The sequence below is a fragment of the Pteropus alecto genome, unplaced genomic scaffold (assembly GCF_000325575.1).
Source record: "Pteropus alecto unplaced genomic scaffold, ASM32557v1 scaffold124, whole genome shotgun sequence".
Classification (NCBI taxonomy): Eukaryota; Metazoa; Chordata; class Mammalia; order Chiroptera; family Pteropodidae; genus Pteropus; species Pteropus alecto.
In genome coordinates this window covers 85,351-98,180 of record NW_006435779.1, presented here as the reverse complement: position 1 = coordinate 98,180, position 12,830 = coordinate 85,351, and the positions used below count along the sequence as shown (strand labels likewise).

General features: G+C 40.8%; 1 long non-coding RNA gene across 1 annotated transcript; it reads right to left on the bottom strand.

Moving 5' to 3' along the window:
- Positions 1 to 3,924: 3,924 nt before the first annotated feature.
- Positions 3,925 to 11,531, bottom strand: LOC107195632. Its single transcript, XR_001516830.2, has 3 exons — positions 11,414 to 11,531; positions 5,781 to 5,881; positions 3,925 to 5,607 (listed from the first exon to the last, which is right to left on the bottom strand). It is a non-coding gene; the product is annotated as an uncharacterized LOC107195632 (long non-coding RNA).
- Positions 11,532 to 12,830: the final 1,299 nt, after the last annotated feature.

Here is a 12,830-nt window from a genome sequence, read left to right as displayed (position 1 = left end):
CCCTCCCTTCCTCCCTTCCTTCCTTCCTTCCTTCCTTTCTTTTTTTGCTTCCATATCCACATTAGTGATCTGTATTCGACTAACAAGCATTTTTATTGAGAATCGAGAGAAGCTCAGGATCTAGGGAGCTGAACCGGCCACCACAAGCAAAGTAGACCACCTTTAGTATCCATTCTGTGCTTGGGATGGTGGCTTCCAACAGATCACAAGTGGCCTCTTAAACCAGCTGAAAATGGCCTTTCACTAGGCCTATCCTGTAGGAGCTGATATGCTTAATGATGTTTCTATTCTTCTGGAGCTTTAGTGAGAAAGGATGGCTGTCTCTCCCTGATTCATGTGTTAGAGAAGAGCAGGTACTCATTTATAATGTTGTATATTATTGTGTCTCCTCTCCACACCACTACTATTTTGTAGCTCAATAACAGTGGTACAGAACATTTCCAGATTTTTATCATGATCTTTGTCTCCCTAAACCTTTTACACCAGGTAAACCTATCACAAGTGATGTACTTTCAGTTCCTTTTGATGCTGGTCCTGCAAAGGACAGTGGAGGAAGCAACAGGGAGGGTCCAACCCTGAGCTGAGTCCTCCTTTGAACACAAGTCTAAGCACCAGTAGAGATTTGGGTGCAGTGGGAGGAGGAAAGGACTGAAGGGGTAGAAGGTGTACCCTGCAGTTTATACCTGGGCCCAACACAACCACAAAGGTGGCAGGCAGGTAGATATGCACCTAGACAGGGACTCTACAACCTGCTACTCAGAGTGTGGTCTGAGGATCAGCAAGGTCAGCCCCACTGGGAACTTGTGGACATGCAGAATCTCAAGCCCCATTCCAAACTGTGTGACACAGAATATTCAGTATAACACCCCAGGTGATTCTAATGCACAATGAAGTTGGGAACGTGATGATCTCAGCATTGCTTTCCAAAGCTGGGTGGTGTCAGAATCACCTGGAGAGTTTTTAAAATAACAAATCTCTTGGCCCTTCTCTCACTGTGGATTCTAATCCAGTGAAGGGTGAGGCATAATAATTCATATATATTTTTAAAGCTCTTTCAGTGCATTTAGTAAATACTAAATAGCCACTTTGGGAAACTCTGCTTTTTCATTATGTCATAGTAATATAGCCATCATTAGTATGCTTTTATCTTTGGAAACATCTTCTTAAAATATATGCAAATAACACATTATATAACTTATTTGACTTCTGAGAGGTTTATTAGGGACCCAGACACTATCAGAGTGATTTCTTGTTAAGGTGATTTATATGTTAAGGTTTTGGAACAGGCTCATACAAATATTTACAAGTCCTAAAATAGTTGTGACAGTGTCACTGACCTGCCACTTTACTGATCCACCTGCCATTTTAAATCACACAGTCATATGAAGTCAGCAGGAGCCATCTAGGTCCACATCCTTCCTGCCTGCATGTTAAAATATCGGTCTACCCATCTTATCTGTAGATTCGTGATGATGCCGTCAAAACAAACATGTAATCATTCTATTTGGCAATACAACTTTTGATTTTAGAATACTTTTGCTGATGGATAAAGTCTGTGCACTTGTAAGACTAACGTAATTCTTACAAGGTCGCAGATCTGATATTCTCCAAATAATCCATGCACAGTCCGGGGGCTGCTGTGTGAGAATAATCGTTTAACTAATGATAAACTTGGTGATATGGGAAATGCAATCTCATCCTCGGCTGACTCATGGGGGAGAGTCACTCAGCCCTGGTGTATGTGAATCTGGGTCACTTTTCACTCTGCATCAGTAGAATATGTAGTATGTCAGCAATGACTGCATGTAACAATGATGCTAATTGATGTCACCTCTGATTTATACTTCATAAATGAAAGCAGTTGCTACTTGGAAACCTAAGTCCAGATTTGACCTCTCCTGTCGGAAGCCAGCCGACCAAGTCAAACCGGGTACCTGAATGGGGGAGCGGGGACTGAGAAAAAAGAGAAGACAGACAGGGTGCAGGAGGGAGAACAGATCTCACAACTGTCTCTCCGAGTTTATTTCTTCTCCTCCTTTTAAACACAATCTGTTCCTCTGTGTATCCCAAAACAACACAAAAGTAACATCCTGAAGATCGAGGTGCAATTGACACTTCAATTAACACTCCCTTCGACACTCCCTTAGGCTATACTTAATCTTCTTCTTCCTGAAATTCCACAGAACCAGCCTTTTCTTTTTTATGCAAGCAGGCCTCCCGAGATAAACCATGCACTCTTTTGAATTTGGGGAGCTTTAGCTCCCTACACTCTCCTCTAGAAGTGTCAAAATGTTAGCGAGGAGAAAGCTCCGTAGGAGATTTCCCCTGCAGATGTTAGTGATGGAAGCAATGGACCCAGCAAGCATAACTAATTCTTCAGGCCTTTAATAGCAGGTTACGTTTATGTTAATTAAATGACATGAATGTGTTTGAACATGCCTGGATAATATAGAGATGATTTTTGTGACTCAGATAATATTAACCATGCATTTGGAATCTGTGGACGGATATAAAAAAAGGGAGGCAAGGAAGGGAGGTAGGAAAGAAGACATCTTAGATTCTCATCGGTCCTTCTTAATGGGGCTGCAGTCTTCGCCAGAGTCTTTCTTTCTCAGCAGCTCCCCTTTTTGCCACCGTGGGGGCGCACCCACAGATGGTGTGAAAGGTTTTGAGGAAGGGTGGCATGGCTGGGCTGGTGCCCTCTCAGCTTGTTGGTGGTTCCAGGTGGGTAGGGCAATTCAAGGCCAGGCAGGAAGGCAGTAGTTAATGCTAGTGAACAGTACACTTCAAATAGTTAAAATGACAAATTTTATGTGTATTTTCCACAAATAATAAAAAAGGACTAGCATAAGGAATATAGTCAATAATACTGTAATATTATTGTATGTCAGATGAGTACTAGATTTATCACGGTGATCACTTTCTAAGTTATATATGTCTAATCACCATGTTGTACACCTGAAACCAATATAATATTGTATGCCAACTGTAACTGAAAAATTTAAAAATTATCTTTAAAGAAAGTACTTTGGTAGCATGTGAATACACACCCACACACACCCACACACAAAATCTTATAGCTTAGAATGGAATATTCTTAAGCCAGAAAAAAGGAATGAATCACTGACACATGGATGAGCCTTGAAAACATGATGTTAAGTGTAAAAAGCCAGACGTGAATGCCACATATTGTATGATTCTATTCAGAACAGGCAAATCTGAAAGCACATTGGCAGTTGCCAAGGGCTGGTGGGGAGGGTGGAGGAGTAGTGACTGTTTAATGGACACTGGGTTTCTTTAAAGGTAATGAAAATGTTCTGGAATTAAATAATGATGGTGGTTGAACAAGTTGTGAACAGACTATAAATCGCTGAACCGTACACTTTTAAAAGGGTGATTTTTATGATATGTGAATTAGATCTCAATTTTTAAAATTGCGTGATGAATAAATACATTTTTAAAAAAGAATTAACACAGTAAACATATATTATCCTGAGTGTTTGGTTCTCACTCTACTCTAGCTTCTGTGGAGGTAAACACAGACCACCCAAATGAGAACAAGCACTAGTTATTTAGAGCTTGCCTTATATAGCAAAGGAGTCAGCCATGATCATTTGCTTTTGGCAGAGACTCAAAGGCAGGCAGAAGAGTGGGAAGCTTTGGGTTAGAAAAAAGAAAGTCATTTTCTGATCAGAGGTTGTTATGTGGGGAAGCTGGAGGTGAACTGACTAGGAGGTGGGCTGACTAGAAGAAGGGCATTCTACCTGATTGCTTAGGGAAACATATTTGGCTTTCCCCTGTTTGGTTCAAAATCAAAATTTTTAAATGATTAAAATTTAAAAAAGATTAAAAATGAGGAAGCTGTCAGTCATTGACCAAGTCCTTGACTGTTTGGGGCACATCGCAGCAGAAGTTGTGGTCTGGCTTTCTGGGATGGCTGTTGCAGATTGTTATCAGGCCTTCAAGGGTTGGGGTGAGTTCCCTGGCTCACAAGGGGATTTAAGAAATTAGACATAAGGAAACTCTTCCATAGTCTTCAGTCAGTTACTCTGTGAAGAGACATTTTATTCAGTGTTTTTATAATTAGCTGCAAACAATAGTAATAATTACAATAATGATGAGTAACAAGGAAAACGGTAATTGTTATTACCATAAACATCAGGATTTCTCGTCTTGCTTATGTTTACTTCATACCAAATGTCAATTATAGCAGAAAAATTCTTCAGACATTTCACTTTTTCCTTCCTCCCAACTGCCATTTGGAAATCTGGTTGACCTTGTGGGACAGCCTCCAGGTGACACGCAAATAGTGCAATCATCACTGGAAAGGATCCAAATAGCAGGGAGGTGAAGGTGCACTGCCACCAGACTGGAAACCGGACCTTGTTCCAGTTTACCAGTGGTCCTATTTCTCAACTTGGGGTGTCCTCCAAGGCCTGAGCCTGCAGAGGCTGTTCCCTATCTCTGGAATGAGACTTAAAATTCCCTGGAGGAGCCTCTGACAACCATAGACACTGCAGGACCACTGCCAGGCTTAGAATCTCCTCCTTGACCCTCTCAGGATGGCCAATGCCAGTCCACTATTCTAAGAGATAGAAAACTTTGTTAGGCACCTAAGACTATTGGATCCCATGTGGGACTATGGCCAGGCCCTTAGCATCCTCCTTCTTAGTTTGCCTACAACATTGTGGGTGAATTATCTTAAGTGGAGGGAACCTTCATGTGTTGGTGGAACCACAAATTTCTCAGCAGTGAGAGACCAGATGAGGAGGGGATGGAAGTGGCCACTTCCCCACATAGTTGCTGGTCCTATCTTCCGGCAGTCGATCCCCACCCTCACAGAGCCACCACCTGGACAATCCCGTTCTTGTAGATGGCCTCCAAAGTCTGCCTCAGGCTCCACGACCTGAATGCTCCCAGGACCATTTCGCACAGAGCTCGGAAAACAAACAAACAAACAAAAAAACTAAAAATTATCATAGGGTAATGCGGCACCATTGACAAATATGGCTTCAGGATGGATATGGGTCTCCAAGATAACAAGAGCACATTGCTGGTGGTCTTGTGGGCCCGGGTCATCTCAGTTCCCATCATTAGACGTGGAGTGCAGGAAACAACCTCCACATGCCTCCTCTTCTAGGCCACCCAAGACTTGTCCCCAGCTCCAGAGAGGGGACTTATAACAATCTTAAAGTTCCAATGACCAAGATACACGTGGGACAGCTGGAGAGCTATGGTGCCTTCACCATACATCCAGTCCTCAGTTCCAGGAGAGACTCAGAAAAATTGAGAATGGAAAGTACAAACACAGGGACCACAAAGGATGGCGTCAGGCTCAGACAACATCTCCTGTTCCTCACAGCAGTCCAAGTCAGACCCATGGGCCAAGGGGCACCAGCATAGGCTGGTCGACCTGCCTGCAACACCTCGCCCCATTTCCAGAGCTCAGCACCAGCCTTACAACCCACAACTATGCAGATCTAATTTCTTGCGAGTGGAGGAAGCGCCAAATGCCCTGGCACAGCGAGCATGATCTTGCTGGTCCTGCAGCTACCTGGAACTCTGCTTCCCGAACATCAGTCAAATCTCATTCCTTGCATATTTTGCCTGAGTGCCAGAAGGAAAAGAAAATATATAAAAGCAGCCATCAGGTGTCAAATGATAAACTGCGCAAAGGTAAGCAGAATGGAGCCAGATCACCCACAGTCCAGCGCTCACCTCCCACCCTCCCCTGCCCCACCCCACCCCTGTCCAGGCCACCTGACCTCCTCCTGACCCACCTAGGATCACATCTCTCAGATCAAGTCATTAGCCAGGTGGAAGGCATCTGGCGCAAACCCAGACATTTCCCTTGGAGTTCCTTGGCCTTCTTGAGGGGACCCTGAAAGCAAAAGGTAGACTTGGAAATTTTTTTCAGGAGATCCTAAGGATCATCATTCTCCACCAGGGATGGCTGCTGGGAAGGGGACAGTCTCCCCACATGTCCCTCATGGCGGTGCTTGCTGCTTCCAAGCCCTGGAGGGGACATGGAAAATTTCCCAAAGATGTGAGCAAGACAGTGCACCTGCCCAGGCTTCTCAGAGCTGCACTAGCAGTTCCCATACTCCACAAGGCGAGCTTGGAAACCCCTGCAAGGATCTTCGGACAGCACGAACTATAAAACTGAAGCCATGAAAGTACTCGTAGAAACATGGATGAATCATTTTTATTCTTTAGTTTCAGAGTGGAGAGCTTCGTAAAGAATTAAAAAAAAACCAAAAAAAACCCAAAACCTAAAAGGGAAAATCAAATAAATTTGACCTCATAAAGTTTAAGCAAAATTGATTTTTATGTATAACTACCAGCAAAGTCAAATGACCAACAGACGTGGGGAACATTTGTGCAAATACGTGTGTAATAAGTATATTGAGGGTAAATAGGAGGCTCATGGGCAGGTGCGGGGGCTGCACAGCAAAGGGGTTTCAGAAATTAGAAGAGGGCAAGGCAACTGGAGTTGAGCACCCAGACTTGGGACCCAGGCCTGGCTGCTGTCACCCTCACCTTCCAGACTCCAAAAAACAACAGGATGCCACACAGGAGCTAGCCATCCTGGCACAAGGAACTGCCCTCCATGGCCACCAAGTAAATTGTTGAGCACCTACTGTGGACCAGAAACTATGTAAGCTTTAAAAACATTAAAGAAAATAATTTTTAAATCCTTGCACCGAGACAAAAATCTTTGCTCTCCTGAACCTTTTATTCTAGTGGAGGAAATGGCAGTAAACAAGGTCAGTAAGGAGAAGAATAAGAGGTGTTCTTGCCCACCAGCTGGAGTCTTTTTCAGCAGGCAGTGCCACTGAAATGGCCGGCCTCAGCTCACACTATGGACTTTCCTAAAATCTCTCAAAGGTTCACAAACTTAAACAAGCAGCATCTGGCCTTGGTTTGCCCCTACCTCTTGCTAAATGGCCCCGGGCCCTGAACGAGTGATAGCTGGCCTCAGTTCATAGCTTAGGCTCTCCCAGGAAACTCCAAGCCCAGCGCAAGCAGCAACCACCTGTAGGTCGCTTTGTAGCTTCTACCAAATGGCACCAGGCCAAGCACAGGCAGAAGCTGATCTTGGTTTGCATTGGAGTGCCCCCACAAGAGGCCTCAGAACCAACACACCCAGCGGACAGCTTCAGATCACACCAGAGTACCACCCACCCAACTCCACAATTAACACACCCACACAGTGGAGTTGGCAGGCACTAGAGCCCTGCTAAAGTGAATGTCATTCTGTGGGGTCACCCCATGCACAACAGCTCATCCACTGAAATCACAGCCAGGCCTCACAACCCGTCAGCCTCAGGGTTAATCTCTCCCACTGATGTGCCAACAGCAATCAAGGCAGAACTACAAAAGGAATCACACACATCCCATTCAAGGGCCACCCCTGGAGTACCCAGCTCAGGTGACCAGGAATACTGCACCACTAGGCCCCACAGGGCACTTACTCCATAAAGCCACTCTACTAAGTGCACATGGAACATTTTTCAGGATAGACCACATATTAGGCCACAAAACAAATCTCAATAAGTTTAAGAATATTGGAATCATGTCAAGGACCTTCTCTGACCACAATGTATGAAACTAAAAATCAATTACAAGAAAAAAACTGAAAAACACAGAAACACATTTAGGCTAAATAGCATGCTACTAAAACAACAAATGGGTTAAAATAAGATCAAAGAAGAAATCAAAAGATACCTTGAGACAAATTAAAATAAAAACACAGTGATCCAAAATCTATGGGACACAGATAAAGCAGTTCTAAGAGGGAAATGCATAGCAGTATAGACCTACCTCAACAAATAAGAAAAATATCAAATAAACGAGCTAAACTTAAACCTAAAGGAACTAGAAAAAGAAGAACAAACAAAGCCCAAAGTGAGTAGAAGAAAAAAAAAATAACGAATGGTGTGGAAATAAATGAAATAGAGTCTAAAAAAAATACAAAAGATCAATGAAACTAAGATTTGGTTCTTTGAAAAGATGAACAAAATTAGTCAACCTTTAACCAGACTCATCAAGAGAAAAAGAGAGGACCCAAATAAATAAAATCAGAAATGAAAGAGAAATGATAACAGACACCACAGAAATACAAAGAATTACATTTTTAAAACTATGAACGATTATATGCTGAGAAATTGAACAATGTGGGAGAAATGGATAAATTCCTAGAAACATACAATCTTCCAAGACTAAATCATGAAGCAGTAGAAAACCTAAACAAACCCACTACTAATGAAATCAAATCAGTAATCAAATATTTTCAATAAAGTCCTGACCCTGTGGGAGAAATGGATAAATTCCTAGAAACATACAATCTTCCAAGACTAAATCATGAAGCAGTAGAAAACCTAAACAAACCCACTACTAATGAAATCAAATCAGTAATCAAATATTTTCAATAAAGTCCTGACCCAGATGGCTTCACAGGTGAATTTTACCAAACATTCAAAGAAGAATTAACACCTATCCTTTTCAAATTATTCCAAAATAATTGAAGAGGAGGGAAGGCTCACAAGCTCATTTTACAAGGCCAGCATTACCTTGATTCCAAAACTAGACAAAGACACTACAAAAAAAAAAAAAAAAAGAAAGAAAGAAAGAAGGAAAGAAAGAAAAGAAAGAGAAAAAAAGAAAATTATAGGCCAATAACCCTGAAGAACATAGATGCAAAAATTCTTAACAAAATATTAGCAAACCCAATTCAGCAATATGTTGAAAAGATCACATCATAATGAAGTGGGATTTATTTCTGGGATGCAAGTTTGGTTCAATATTCACAAATCAATTAATGTAATATGCCACGTTAACAAATTGGAAAATTAAAATTATCTGATCATATCAATAGATGTAGGAAAAGCCTTTGACAAAATCTAGCATCCATGTATGATTAAAAAAAAAAAAAACTCTCAGCAAATTGGGAATAGAGGGGACATACCTTAACATAATAAAGGCCATATATGGCAAACCCACAGCTAACATCATACTCAATGGGGAAAAACTAAAAATGTTTTTCTAAAGATCAAGAACAGGACAAGGATGTCCACTTTCACCACTTGTATTCAACATTGTATTGGAAGTCCTAGCCACAGCAATCAAACAAGAAAAAGAAATAAAGCCATCTAGGTAGAAAGGAAGAAGTAAAACTGTCATTATTTGCAAATGGCATTATACTAAATGGAGAGAACCTTAAAGATTCCACCAGAAAACCATTAGCACTGATAAATGAATTTAGTAAAGTAGTAAGATGTGAAATTAATTTTTAGAAATCAGTTGCATTTTTATATACCAATAACAAACTATCAGAAAGAGAAATTAAGAACACAATCTCATTTACAATTGCATCAAACCTAGGAAAAAATTTTACCAAGCAAGTAAAAGACCTGTCCTTGGAAAACTATAAAACATTAAAGAAAGAAATTGAAGAAGATACAAATAAATAGAAGCATATATCGTGCTTATAGATAGGAAGAATTAACATCGTTAAAATATCCATACTATCCAAAGAAGTCTATAGAACCAATGCAATCCCTACCAAAATGCCAGTGGCATTGTTTGCAGAACTAGAATGAATATTCCTAAAATTTATATGGAAAAATAAAAGACTCCAAATAGCCACAGCAATCTTGAGAAAGAAGGACAAAATTGGAGGCATCATACTATCTGATATCAAACTATACTGTAAGGCTATAATAATCAAAACAGCATGGTACCAGCATAAAAACAGACACATAGATCAATGGAACAGAATAGAAAACCCAGAAATAAATTCACATTTATATGGTCAATTAATCTACTAGAAAGGAGGCAAGGATATACAATGGGATAAAGATAGTCTAATAAATGGCGTTGGAAAAACTTGACAGATACATGCAAAAAAAATGAAACTGGATCAAAGTGGATTAAAGGCTTAAATGTAAGTCCTGAAACCATAAAACTCCTAGAAGAAAACACAGGCTGTAGACTCTGACACATATCATAGCAATACCTTTCTAGAAATGTCTCCTCAGGCAAAGGAAACAAAAGAAAAAATAAACAAATGGAACTCCATCAAACTAAAAGTTTTTGCACAGCAAAGGAAACCATCAACAAAATGAAAAAACAGCCTATTGAATGGGAGAAGATATTTGCTAATGATATATCCAATAAGGGGTTAATATCCAAAATAGATAAGGAACACCCTCCACCGCCCCCCCCCAAAAAAATTCCCAAACAATCAGATTAAAAAATGGGCAGAGGACCTGGATAGACATTTTTCCAAAGGAGGCATGCAGATATGGCCAACAAACATATGAAAAGATTCTCAACCTCATTAATCATCAGGGAAATGCAAATCAAAACCACAATGAAATATCACCTCATGTATGTTAGACTGGTTAGCATCAAAATATCAACAAATAACAAGCACTAGTGAGGATGTGGAGAAAGGGAATCCTTGTACACTGTTGGTGAGATTGTGAATTGGTGCTGCCTCTATGAAAAACAATATGGAGATTCCTAAAAAATATTTAAAATAAAGCTGCCATATGACACAGCGATTCTATTTCTGCGTGTTTATCCAAAGAAATCCAAAACACTAATTCAAAAAGATATATGCACCTCTATGTTCATTGCAACGTAATTTGCAATAGCCAAGATATGGAACCAACCCAATTGTTCAATAGATGATTGGATAAAGAAGATGTGTAGAGTGATGTCAGAAGCATAGCAGCATGAGGGGTCCGCTTAATCTCTCCCCTTGAAATTGTAATAAACTGAACAGCTACAATCCAACAGAAAACACCCAGCCTAGCACACAAACACATCTGAGAGATCTGCACATCAGAACATCTGAAGGTTGGCAAATTGGGCAAGCAAGAGAGGTGGAAAGAGAGAGGAGTGCGGACCAGTGCTATGGACATAGCCCAGTGCTATGTGGGGGTGGGGGTGGGGGGGGTAATTAGGTGGCTGCTTTCACTCTCTATAGCCCCAAACAGTCTTGCCTGAATGAGCAGCATATTCCACGTGGCAGGGCCCAGTGAACAGGGCAGAGACAGAATACAGAAGGGTGACAGCTATGATTTAGCAACCGCATTGCCGGGCAGAAAGCTGAGTCATGGAGCCTGGCCGCCTTCCCTCACTCCACTATAGCTAGCAGCGCCCCCCGCCCCCGACCCCCGGGTAAACTGTAGCAATGAGTACCACGGGAACTAAGACACACACTATGGCTGGTCCCAGTGACAGTGGTAAAGATATAGAAGTAAGAAAGCTAAAGCTTGGCAGCCAGCATAACAGGAAAGAAAACAGCCACAGACATACTGGCAGCCTCTCCACCCCACCCCCACCCATCCAGGCTGATGCGGGAGGAAGCAGCACAGCACTCATCTGGCTTCTGGGGCAGTACCAGGACTTCGGGGGTTCTTCAGAGGCTTGGACTCCCATCATCCTTCACATTTTTCCATGGGGGTGGAGCCCTGGAATCCATATCACCTGGTCACAGGAGACACAAACCTCCCCCGGGAATTAAGGGCTTTTTTTTTTTTTTTTTCTTTTTGCCACAAAGCGGAGGTCAGGAGGCTTGGGCTCCACCTACTGGAAAACAAAAGAAAAACCTATTCTTATCTACCTGCTAAAGACAGATCACTCTAAATAAAAATACATACATACATACATACATACATACATACATAAGCAAGCAGAGTACATTCTCATTAATGCATGGGTAAAGAAATAATCCATGAAATACCATGAACAACCAAGGTGACAAGGCAGCTCAGAAAGAAAATAAAAATCTCCAAAAAACAAACTGAAAGGTATAAAATTTGTAATTTAAGTGACAGAAAATTCAAGATTGTAGTTCTGAAAAAACTTGATGAGATGCAAGAAAATTCTGATCAACAAGTCAATGAACTTAGAAAGGAAATCAATGAACAACACAAATACTTTACCGAGTAAATTGAAATTCCAAAAAAGAACTTCTGGAGCTGACGAACTCAATAAAAGAGATGAAGAATGAGATAGCAAGCTTAAGAAATAGAGATGACCAGATGGAGAAAAGAATTAGTTATATAGAAGACAAAGCTGGGATGCAGATGATGACACAGAAGAAAGAAGAGGGAAACTTGAGAGTAGAAAAAAAATAAATAAATAAATACAAGAACTATCTAACACCAATAGAAAAATCAGTATAAGAATAATGGGTATACCAGAAGGAGAAGAGATGGAAAAGGGAACAGAGAGCTTATTCAAACAAATAGTTAATGAGAATTTCCCAAACATATGGAAAGAATTAGATTCTTGAATCCAGGAAGCAAAGAGAGCACCTAATTATCTTAACCCAAAAAGGCCTTCTCCAAGACATTATATTAAAACTATCAAAACTTAATGACAAAGAAAGAATTCTCAAGGAAGCCAGGGAAAAGAAGATGGTAACCTATAAAGAAAAACCGATTAGATTATCATTGGACTTTTCAGCAGCAAAAACTTTACAAGCCAAATTATACTACAAAGCGACAATAACCAAAACGGCATGATATTGGCAGAAAAACAGACACACTAACCAATGAAACAGAATTGAGAGTCCAGAAGTAAACTCATATTTATATGGGCAAATAATTATCGACAAAAAAGCCAAAAACATACAGTGGAATAAGGAAAGTCTCTTCAATAAATGGTGCTGGGAAACTGGAAAGCCACCTGAAAAAGAATGAAACTAGACTGTTGTGTATCACCACACACCAAAATTAACGCAAAATGGATTAAAGACCTGAATATAAGACCTGAAACAATAAAATGCATAGAAGAAAACATAAGAACTAAAC